The sequence below is a fragment of the Solanum stenotomum genome, unplaced genomic scaffold, assembly GCF_019186545.1.
Source record: "Solanum stenotomum isolate F172 unplaced genomic scaffold, ASM1918654v1 scaffold6190, whole genome shotgun sequence".
NCBI classification, from domain to species: Eukaryota; Viridiplantae; Streptophyta; class Magnoliopsida; order Solanales; family Solanaceae; genus Solanum; species Solanum stenotomum.
Window position 1 is genome coordinate 179,224 of NW_026036084.1, and position 13,369 is coordinate 192,592.

The following is a 13,369-nucleotide window of genomic DNA, read 5'->3' on the forward strand; positions in this document are numbered from 1 at the left end:
TGATTTTGCCTCCCCAAAAATATTATCACCATTCTCAATGGTCCTTTTTGTTTTGGTCCCCATTTCCTTTCTAAAACATCTTAGGTCCATTTTATTTATCGTGCTTATTAAGAATAGGAGTTAATGTTTCAAAATGTCACTCAATTTTCAAAATTTATCTAGTAAAGTCATTAAATTTAATTTTGTATCAATAAAATCACTCATCTTAGGCCTTTGTATCACTAAAATCACTCAACTAAATTTATTATTTTTATGCCATGTAATATGAACTCCACAAATAAATAAAATTTAAAAAAACTCATAAAAAAAAATTAAGAACAAACTTAATTAGTGAAAAATATATTAATGATGTTACAATATATTTAAATTTAAAATTTAAAATGTATTATAATTGATGTTTTTCTAAAAAAAAAAAAAGAACCGTAAAAAGTTGTTATTAATAAAAATTGTAGGATATATCATTGTCATATAAAAAATGATATAACCATTGGCTTAATAACCGTAACATTAAATTGTTGCCGTCACTGGGTTATTAAAAAATTGATGTCTTCCCAAAAAAAGCTGTAGCAGTCATTAAGCCAATGATAGTACCATACTTAATATTTATTGTTAGAATAATGTTCATCGTCATGCATTTTAACTCTTAAATACATAATAATACTATAGTATTTATTTCACAAATTAAGTTTATTCATAAGTTATTTTTAATGATTTTTCTTTAATTTTGTTCATTGTGGAGTTCATATTTATATGACACAAAATTAATTTATTTTGCTATGTCAATTTTTTTAATGATTGTATTGAAACAAAGGATTAAGTTGAATGATTTTATTGAAACAAAGGTTTAAGTTGAGTGATTTTATTGATACAAAACAAAATTTAATGACTTTATTACATGAAATCTCAAAGTTGAGTGACCTTTTGAGATATTAACTCTTAAGAATAGTAGTTGATTTAAAATAATTTCACTCTAAGACAATGGATGATTTGTGGAGGTAGAAAGTGCTTTCGGCCTTCGCAAATCACCCATTTCTTGTGGTGTGTTTTGTTAATATCCTAAAAATGTGTATTTATTTTACTTATTACTTATTTTACCATCATTATTAAGTAATATTCATTTTTCAATAAGTAAGATGACTTATATTGATAAGGGGTCATATAATAAAGTTATCATTTTGTTTATTGCTTCTTAAAAAAATTATTAATTAATTCAAACATCTGCAAGTAATTAAACGTAAATCTAAAAAACTAAAATATAATTGTTTGTCTCATTTTACTTTTATTTTACTCGATAAATGGAAAAAAGTTAATATAATGAAAACAAATAATACTTTAAATTGAAAACAAAAAAAATATTAGTCAAATTATTATTTTAATTGATATTTCTTAAAATTCAAAAGAAAATATGTTTTAACTTTCTTTCTAACTTAATGTCATGGTGAAAGAAAGTTGATTGAATTATTAATGCCATAGCTGACTTTATGGATAAAGTGACATTTAATTTCTGGTTGTTCAGGCTTGACTTTAATTTGTTGTGCCAAACTTTTGGAAGGATATATACATATATAAAGTAATGTATATAATTAAATGTTTTTAGTGAAAATGGATTTTTGAGTAACAGTACTAAATAGCTTTTAAGTTTGACAAAATAATATTAATATATAATTATAATAATAAATTAAGTGTAATTCAATAGGTAAGATTTCGAGAAGGTAAAAAATATGTAGATCTTATGTCTATTTTCAAAAGATGGAGATATTATTTGTGATAGACCTCAATTGAACGAACAATGAAAAGGAAGCAACAATAACAAATAGAAATAGCAATAAAAAAAATAGTAGGATATCAAAATTGAATAAATAACAAATAGTAATAGACATCTAAAGACGAGAGGGGGGGGGAATACCAATACTCTGAGGATGGGAAAGAAATACATCCAATATCACTATCAAGAGTCATGCTCGATCTCAATAATTTGAAGAAACGTCATATCTTGACACATCACCTTACCCCAAAATATGTCTTAGGTCTATGTATATCCCTTTTCAAGCCCACTACAACCAACATAACGTCTCACAAATAGCTCCTAAGTGGGACATTTGCATGTCTTCTCTTCTCGCATGAATCATCTCAGCCTCACTTTTCTTATCTTGTCCTCTACAAAGGTCATTTTCACCTTGTATCAAATTGTAATAGGTAACTATATTTTTTACCTATTGATAAGCGATATAATTATATAAATTTTTTACTATCATAAATATATAAAATTTAAATTATTATTTTTTGGCAAAACCATAGCTCTAAACTTCAATGGCATAATCGAGACATATATTAGGCAACCATCAAATCATATCATACATGATTGCAACAAACACTTGAAATTTTTCTCTCCATATTTGCCCACTGGAATAATATTGGCCCCTCTTATCTTTCTACGAAAATAAATGAGGAATTAATGGAATAGACAAGAAATCATATTCATAGCCTTTATTGTTTGTGTATTACAATCACATTTTAAAGGTTCTGTTTTAATTTGATTTCTATTATTATAATTCTTTAATATTAGTGCATGTTATTTTCCTTGCTATGGTTATCATGACATACCATTTTTTATATTTATTTGACCCAAGAATAAATTGGATCAAAATGACTTTAATTTCCTGTTGAAGCCCTTTGTATTAATTTCTAACCATATTTTATTTCAGTTGAGAATCGTCTATTAGAAATAACTTATTTGCCCTCACACGATATATAGAGTTAAGACTGTGTACTCATCAATCTTCACTATCTCTAAACCCCACTTATAGAATTATACCGAATATATTCTTCTTATCATCATCTACTTTTTCTAGTCTAGAAAATAAGTGGTAGAAACCGTTTCGAAAAAAAATCAAATGACAAGGTCAACATCATATAAAAGTTTTGCATTTCTAAAGTTATGCATTTTTTCTATAAGCTAATCAAATAGTTTAACTTTTTTTATTATTTAAGTCACGCATATCATTTTAGTTACTCCTTCAATTTTATTTTTATATAACATCATTAATATTTAAGAGGTCAAACAACTTTATCTTTCACAATTATAGTATTTTATTCCTAATGTTCAAATTTATTTTAGAATTTTTAAAGAATTTATACTTACCATTGCACCAAAAATTAGATATTTTAATGCTCATAAAAACCTCAGAGATTTTCACATAAAATGAAATAAAGGAAGAATTGTATAAGCTATTGAAATGTGAATTAATTTTTATCTTGTATACTTCGTTGACAATTTGATCAAAATGTCATTGAAATCATTATTCTTTTCCTATCATTATTCTTTTGGAATCAAAATCATTCTTCATTGAAATAAATTGATGAGTGAATGAGGAAAGCTAAATATAATAATGGAGACAAGATATAGCTAGTGTGATAGCTAGAGAGTCACCAATTATTGCGTACCTAGCTAGACTTAAAAGAGCCACTACCTATCTTTTAGTTTGTATATTTATAATGTGATTTGATTAATTTAAATTTGTATGGTATAACTCCTGTTAAAATGAAAGTATTTTTTATCAAAATTGTTTTCACATTAAATTTTTCCAAGATAACTCAAAAAGGCACACAATAAAGAAAAGGAAATTTACATATTACATCCAATTTATTGTATTGGTAACTCTATACACTATTAGAAATAGAGGATTGTTTCATTGCAAATTAATAAAAGATTTATGCTATAAAATATGATTTTTTTTCCCACTTTATTCCCACCAAATCAGTTCACGAACATGAGAAAACGCGTAAAAAAACATATTTCTATTGAAATATTGAGAATAGTCATTAATATTTTTTTCTTCTCTCACTGATACAGACAAAATATCTGTGAATATAATAGTTTCAACGAGAAAAATAGTGGTTTTTAATAGTAATAGTACATAAAGACATTTCAAATGTACAAAAATTTCATGATTAAAGTCAAAACTTTTAATTAAAAATGAAGAGATCATATCCATTCTATCGCAACTTAATAATAACGAATAAAGGTCTACATCAAATATTATGGAACCATGTACCTATATGTTCCAAAAGTCTATTTCAAATAATTACATTCTTGATCAATTGAGTTTAATGTAGGACCAATGTGACAAGAGGACCACTATAGAGTATAGAGTATAGACCAATTGAACCTAGACAAAAAATGTTAATTTATTCAAAATGTACACTTACTTTTGGCTCTCAATGAAAAATTAGTGGATACTTTGGTGATAGTCAAATATATAGTGGATTTCATATAAAGGTCGTGATTGTTTCAAGAAAGGGTGAAAACAATTTTGATGAAAATTAAATTCTTTTACTAGTTTTTGTTTTACCATTTGAGTGAGTAAAAATAATATCATATATAAATATAAATAAATATTTAAGAACCCAAAATGCTTAATTCTTAATATATCAGGTATATATTTATAAGAGGTGGATGTACAACTTTAATCACGGTTTCAAACTCTTTTGTGTTTAAAAATTACGTAATAAATAATAGATTTTTGAACATAAGAAATCCAAATGATTTATGATAAAATTTCAGTCTATCTTTCCAAAATAAAAGTAAAATTTACGTGTAATCTATCTTTTTTATACTTCACCTTATAAAACTACATTACGTATGTTAATTAGAATTTTTAATGTTCAAATTCTCTTGTTCCCCTCTATAAAATTAATAATGCAACTAATACTGCATATGTATGGCTCAATAGATTTCATGGTCTAATGTGAAATTATATTGAGAGACCCTTAAATTTATTTTATAAAATTTATGCACTAAAAAATTGCTTTCTGAAAAACAAATTAATCATTGAAAAAACTTATCAAATTTTCTTTTTAAAAATAGGGAAAAGACCACAAATAAATATAGTGACGAATTACTGGATGTTGAGATTCAAAACTCATACTGGAAATTTTGACTTGTTCACATAATTGCTCTGTATTCATAAGATATTTTTAGTTTGATTCGAGCGTCAAATAAAAATAATTACTCTACTTCTATAAGATCGATCACAAATAAAATTAAGTACACAACATTTTTGTCAGATTTTATTTATTTATGAAATTATATTAATTTTAATACAATGGATAACTAAAAAAAGACAAATAAATGGCTGTATTGTCCGTGCGGAGGGGTCCCATGAAACATAAGAGCACGTGCGTGTTGTCGGTTGTTTTCCCGACATGACATCTTTATACAATCATTTGAACTCTTCTTCCACTATCACACCCCCAAAACCCACTCAACGCCAACCCACAACGATGTTCAATTATCGATTTATCAGTTATTAATCATAAATAAATATTGATTTATCAGTTATTAATCATAAATAAGTTGATTACCAATTTATAGTGATTTGAAGTGTAAATTTATTTTTATTTTTATTTTTATTTGTTCAATTTAAATTTTGTATGTTCTTTCAAAAATAATATTTGAGATTAATATTCCTCATTATATTCATATAAATTGATATTTAATTTGAAAAATACTCCCTCCGTCCCTTTTTAGTTGTCCACTTTAGAAATGGCACACAAATTAAGGCAACAATGATTAGCACAGTGAAGTTACAATTTTATCCTTATGACAACTTTTCACTTCAAAATTACCACCACTTATTTGAATTCAAGTGAAATAAATTGGAGGGAAACAGCATACACTTTTACAATTTTCAAGAAGTGTAAATAAGGGTATAATAGGAAAAAATTTGTTGTTCTTTCTTGATTTGTCAAAATGGACAACTAAATAGGGACAACTAAAAAAGGAAATATGGACAAGTAAATAGGGACGGAAGGAGTAAGTGATTAATGATTTGCGAACGTAAAAATGTTATTTTCAATAAATTATGAGCTCAAGTAAAATATATTAATTTTAATAAGAAAAGGATAAAATACAATAATGAAGAAAAGAAAAGAATGGTACAATAAATAGTATGATAACCGAGGCAGATTATAATATCAAATTAACTCTAATTAACAGTGGTTTCTTCATCAACATGAATTGTGGTGTAGTGGTGAAATTATTTCACTTTTAATCACAGGTCTCGGATTCGAATTCTAGGTATGAAAAAAATTATGTTGAGACCATCACCTCCAAATGGACCTTGTAGTGTGCGATTTAAATCTAGTCAGGATTTCATTGTTGACTTCAGAAACCGGGTGGGAGGGGAATTCTTCTTTTTAGATTATTATTTTTTTTGCAGTGATTTCTTTTTAAAATTGAGATTTGATTTATTTATTTTTATTTGTCTATGATGTTTCCCTCTTTTCATATTTTTTGTCCTTAAAAAAAATTATGTTGTCTGAGGGCTGTCCACAAGAAGTTAAACAAGGAGCCGATAAACATGATCTAATCATTATTAATCCTATTTTATTAATCTGAGGTCTGATGATTATGATTTCTATGGTTATAAATAAATGGAAACTAATAAAATATTATAAGCGTCTTCTTTATAATTTCAAACTTAATTTAGCCATTCGTGGATACCCAATAATTAATAGCGTAGTTGTCTGGCACCAAAATTAAAAGGATAATTTCAATAATGATTATTCAATTCTGTATAAGTATCACATAATTTTTTTAAGATCTATTATAAAGGGAAGGCAATTTGGTGCATTAATATTTCGTGTAAACATGATTCGAAAAAAAAAAATGCCCCTAAAAGTGTGATGTAGAAAATCGAAGCAAAAAAGGAAATGATACATCTTATCCTTTTTGAAATTTCTTTTATGAGAATATATTGAGTATGTTATTGTTAAGTATTTTTTCTTTTGCTCTATTTTATGAAATACGAATTCAAATGAATCGAACTAGTTACATTGCATATCTTGAATACAAGATGATCATAAAATAACTAATCAACTTCGAGTGATAAAATACTCCTAACAAAAGAGAACTAGTAGATCCTAATTATTCAACAAATCTTTAATTGTGTCTCATCATTGTGTTTTACTCATAGTTGTCTTACAACTACATCATTAATTCCTCAACTTGGCTAACCTTTTTCAAGCAATTATCATATAATTAGGGACCATCTAATTAAGTTTCGCCAAAGTAAAAGCATCATGATTAAAAATTTACTTGGAGCAATATAATAGCAATTCTATACACATACTTCACAATAAATATGGTTATGAATTATGATTTGGGTTTTTTCGAACAACCTAAATTGTGTAGGATGATTTAATAGTCCTTTCCTTAATTAGTTAGAGATTTCAGATTTAAGACTTGCAGAATAATTTTTTTTTAATTAGAAACAAATATCCTACACTACGAATTTAGATTTAATCATACGTATGTATACGGATATTAGATACAAGTTTAAAAAAGACTTAGATTTCTTCTTACGTCATGCTTAGCTAATAAAATTAAAGACATTCCAAACAAATGATACTCAAATTACAATTTGAATTGAATATTTTAACATATGATAAAGTGTTATAATTAGATATTTCGAATTCTAAATTTAATTTGTTTTGTGCATATTTCCAAATGTCTAGTATGTCTATAAATTAGCCACGTAAAATATGATATTCTTTAATTATACATATTCACCTAAATAAATTGTAAAACTCAATCCATATATTTTCTTATTGAAATTGATGTGTATAATTAGTGAAGATAACTTATTTATATATTTAATTTACTACCTAATAACGCATAAGAATACAAGTAAAAAGCAATTTAAAATTTGAATAAAAAATATCTTGTAAGAATACTCTATCATGTGCTCGATCTGGTGTTCAATTAAGGCACATTATCATTTTTTGAGTGTCTAGATAAAATTTGCAGATAAGTCTAAAGGGGTGTATATTGAGCCAATAAAAAATTGTTTTGATCAAGTCGTACTGATACAATGACAAATATTAGGGAATTTTAATAACTTAATTAATTGACTATCTAAATTTTCATTTTGCTGGTGATATTTCGATTCCTCACCTCATAATCTCTCGTTCTTATTTTTCCTTTCCTAACCCCCAATCTTTTTTGAATATCCTTTCTTAAAAGTCAGGATCAATGTCACGTGCTTCCTACGTAGCACACCAAAAATACAGTACAACAAGACACACGTGTACCCGCACGTGCATCCCCAGTCAAAATGACTTTGTTCATGCTAGATCCGTTCAACGGTCAACCCAAAATATTCTTATAGTATTATTCTAATATGAAATTACATAAGTAATATTTTCCAACAAATTAGAAAAAGAGCTACATTAAAAATTGAAATCGCAAGAGCAACATTTTCTCCATTAACTTCTAATAATTAAGAGATTCTTTTAAAAATTTAATAGTTCAATTGATTAGATATTTTAACTTTTAGTACTACATTAACGAAAGTTTGATTTTCATCTTGTAATTCTCTCTTTTCCTGGCTTCTTTTCGTTAAAAAAAAAAAAGAAAAGAAAGTTAAAAGAGATTTTATAATAATTTTAGCTTTAACACAAAACTTATCTATGTATTTATACATGACAAAGTTCTCAAATTTCACGAAATTTTAAAAAAAAAATAAATAAATAAAAAAAAAATAAAAAAATAAATAAATATATATATATATATATATATATTCATCCAAAGATACCGACCCGATATTAGAAGATTCCCACACGTGCAATGGTGCATGTGCAACAGTTGCCAAGAAAAAGTGTTAGTGGACTGAATCATGGGCCAGCTTTGCATGGATATTCGTGTTACTAGTGGGCCTTACATATCTGGCCCATGTGATTAGCTTAGCTGGTAAACATGTGATTAGCTCGTTAATCGGACTTGCTTGAATCGATAGACTTATGGAGATCGAACAGAAACTTCATAATCTTGTTAATAATAATATACTGATTCCTTAATTAATCATTTTCCCCAACTAGAGGATTGCACGTGTGATTCAAAGGAAGAATATTTGTGAAATATGCATTTATGTCGTGAACCTGTTAAATTACCAATTCGTCCTCACTAATAGTGATAATTTATATTTCGTTTCTTAAAAGAGCAGCTAAATAATTAGACCAGACATAATTACTTTACATAGTATTGAAATGCAAGTTGGAGATGTATCGATTTATATTCGCACACCAAATATGAATTTTATTACTGATGGATAAATGTCTTTGAGCTTCATCTCATTTTCATGTTAAATTTTTAGATTTATAAATATGAATATAGCCACTCATAAGTAATTTATAAAATCGAAAGATAAAGTTTGATTGGACTATAGATTGATATGAGACTTGCATGATAGCTAAATGTTGCAAACTATATATAGCAATATCAAAATTACATTTTCAATTCAATTCAATACACCAAATCTCTTGCTGAAAAACTGTATTTTATATATATATCAAATTATTTTTTGTGTATATAATGTATATGTATTGAATATCTTTGATCTATTCTTGTATTTACTTTTTTTATATTTCAATTTTCTTTCTTAATAAATCTTTTAGCTCCATCACTAGCCGTCAATGTTTTTCCATTTTTGACCAAAAATTTTAAGTTCAAACTATAAAAATAGAATAATTTTTAATAAGGAACATTTTAATTTTAAAATATGAAAATTTTCGGCATAAATTCAATTAATTAAACTCCAAATGATTAAAAAAAAAAAGGAAGAAGTTAATAAAGAAAGGGGAAGAAATATTCGACTTTAGGAAAATTTGACCACTTTTTCTGTTTTACTTTTTTTTTGTTTATGTCACAATGACATAATCATTATTTATCAAAATACAACTTATTTCATCCACACAGTCGTTCTTTTCTCACTTTTGTGTGTATTTTTTGGCACTAAAATCTTTATTTTTGGCTTACTATACTATGACCTAATTTTTGCATCAACAAATTGTCAATTTTTACTTTTCCCATATCACAATTATAATTCAACTCAAAAGCCTTCCATTTCAATCCACATAAAGTTGGTGATGAAACATGATATTGACAAGTTCAATCAATCAATGTTTACTACCTTTTACCTTTCAAATGGTTTAGTGGAAAGGGAGGAAGTTCCAATAAAATGATACTCTCTCCATTCATTTTTAAGTGTTATATTTTTTGAGTCAACTAGATTAATTTATATTTTAAAAATTAATTTAAATTATACGAAATATACTATAAATGACAATCCTTTTCATATTAATATAGTTAAAAAAGGTATATATCTTAAAACATTTATTAAAATTCATATAATTTAACTTTCAAAAATCAAAGTTTTTGAGTTTAAGTCTTTAGAGTAGAAAAATCATAGGCTGCAATATCCTCTTTGACGGATGTTATATGATGAGGATCTGAATTAGTCAGGAGCCTAAAACGGGCAGCAAACATAAATAATTTTCACATGTTATTGCAACATTGTTATGTAATCAACATGTACCCATTTTATTTTATGTACGTCTATTCATTTTAGAACAACTTCAAACATCACATGTCTGAACATTAGGATTAATTGATAAAATATCTAAAGTTTAATATAACTAATGTTCATGAATTTCCTCCTAAAGTTTAGAAAAAAAGGACTTAATTGAGTCGCATATGGCTAAAGTTCATATAAAAATGACTAAACTTTGTGTATATGTTTCTGAACTCCAATTTATGAAATTTCATGCTTATGTGCTTTAATTATATTCATATAAAACTTCAAGAAATATATATCTAAACTTTAGTCATATAACTTTAAATATTTTATCTAAAATTTAACTTCTGACACTGTATATATGAAATTGTTTCGAAGTAGATAATGTGACAAATTTTTATATTATGCACTATATACTTGTCTTAAATGATGATCTCAAAATCGGATAATTGTACCGAATACCAAATAGGGTACCTTACTCTATGTTTTGCAAAAAAGGGAAAAATAGTGCTTTCATTTGTGATATTATCATCTCTTTTATTTATACCCAATAATAAAAGAGCCAATAAAAGAAAATAGAAGGCCAATTAACAAGTTGATACTTAAAAAGCATGAAAGACTATTTGAGGATCTTTAATCAATGTTCCATTATAACACTATATTCTTAGTATTCTTTCTTTTATCTACTTTGACATCTTTAATTTGTAGCCACTAATTGATTACGTTAGAATAAGATCGTGTATATTATTGTTATGATGCTACATTTAGTAATGCTTTACTTTAAATGGCCATTTTATGTTTGATTGTGACAATAATGTTCTTGAATTGTATGGGTAACTTTATTGATTGATGAGAGATAAGTTTTTCATTTTACTCGATATTATTTTGGAAACTTTCAAAATTTATGTATTTTAAGAAATATTTTATAGGTATTTTCAGAAAATATACTTTTGGAGGATAATAGTTAATGTATAGTTAATCAATTTGAAAAATACTTTTTGTTAATTTAACAACCACAATTTATACTTGACTAGATTTTCAAGACGTACTTATAGGGAGAAACTATTTTTTTCAAAATCACATTTTCCCGTTAAAATCTAACCAAAAATCCCAACTCTTTAACATAAGTATTTTTTTAATTAAAAACACACATTTAGACTAAAATAAGCTAGTGTTTGAGCAAAATTTCTCCAACCTTAACTCACCGGATTAAGGGTCATTTGTGCTTTTATATCTATTTTGTATGGATCTTTAATTTTTGTCATTCAACAAAAATAATTTTCGCACCACAATATTCACAAGTTATGCTCTGCACTCTTAAAGAACTTACGCTCCACTATTCATAAGTTTGATTATCACGGACAAAAATTAAAGATCAATCCATTTGAATAGTAAAAATTAAAGGGCAAACTACATAAATCCCACTAGTTTAGGTCCTAATTACTAAGATTCCCAATAGTTTCAAATATTACTTCCTCTACCATATTTCATACTTAGGATACATGAGTTTGAATTTGTGAGATACATGTATCTGCTGAATTTTAAAATCGAGATACGTATTTTATTTGTTTAAATTAATTGATTGTAACTGATTTCCTTAATTAGAGGAGTAATTGATGATTTTTAGAATATATGGGCAATTAATTCTGGAAATTAAATTAATCAAATCTCTTAATATAGGGCAAATCAAGGAGTGCATTTATGTTTAATTAATTTCATTTATTATTCTTTGAAATAATAAATTCATTAACATTATTATTAATAAAAACAAAAACATGTATATCTTGGTCATGTAATTTGATTAATTTCATTTTTTACTCTTAAAATAATAAATTCATTAATTTGATGTATCTATTATCAATAGATGATGTATCCTACAAACTAAACACTTAGATACATGAGTATCATACAAGTACATTCATATGTATAATAGAAGTATCTAGTATTAATTTCGTGTATTTGCTATATGTGTCTATTATTAATTTTATGTATCTATTTATATGATCTAATTTTAATTTCATGTATCTTTCATATGTATCTAGTATTAATTTGATGTATCAAGTATCAATTTCATACATTATATTCAAAAACGTATATCTTGAATACATAGTAAGTTGTAAGCATATACATAAATTATGTGTATCTAAATATGGAATGTAATTGAAACAATTGAATTTAGGAACAACTCACGATGTTAGAGTATTTGCCTTATCACTAATCCAAAAAAAAAGTAAAATTTTTCAAAATTCTTCCTTTTTTTTAGCATCTGAATTTTTTCTCACAAATACATATAATTTTAACTTAGATACATCAACTCTTAACTAGATATATGTACATCTGATGTGTATCCAACATTGTTGCATATCTAATAGTGTATTTATTATGTTAAGTAAAGCTTGGCATAACTCTTCCCTCTTGATTGAGTCATTCCTATACTTAGATTTATTCTCGGCTTGAATGTTAACAGATGAAGAGTCAGTCCCTACAATGAAAAACTCATGAGTGAAAATAACAAATAGAAGTTGTTTGATTTAGTATAACATTGTTAATGTGTAGTACCTTTAACAAGAATCATCTGATTTTGAGAATGACCAGCCATTAAAGTATTTGAGAAACAATAAAATAAAAAAATATAAAACATAATTTATAGAACTTTTTAAAATTGAATGTCAGAACATTATGAACTTTAACTCAGATACAAAACCAAATTCATGAGAATAATAAAATAATAGAAACAAACATATATGTATAATGCTGATTTGAACATGCAAATATGTATTGAGAGGATGAATGAAGAAAAAGGGAGAAGATGGAGGAAGAATGAGGGTTAGTGGACGTGGGGTGGGGAACGGCAGGTGTGATTTATGTGATAAAAATTTTGAGTTGTTAATGTGGACCATTAATTAAGGAGATTAAATTTAAGATAATTATCCAATACCATATTTAAGGGATTTGTGTATCTAATTAAATCTTTTAAAATATGTGGTATAAATATTAAAAGTGGTAGTATATGT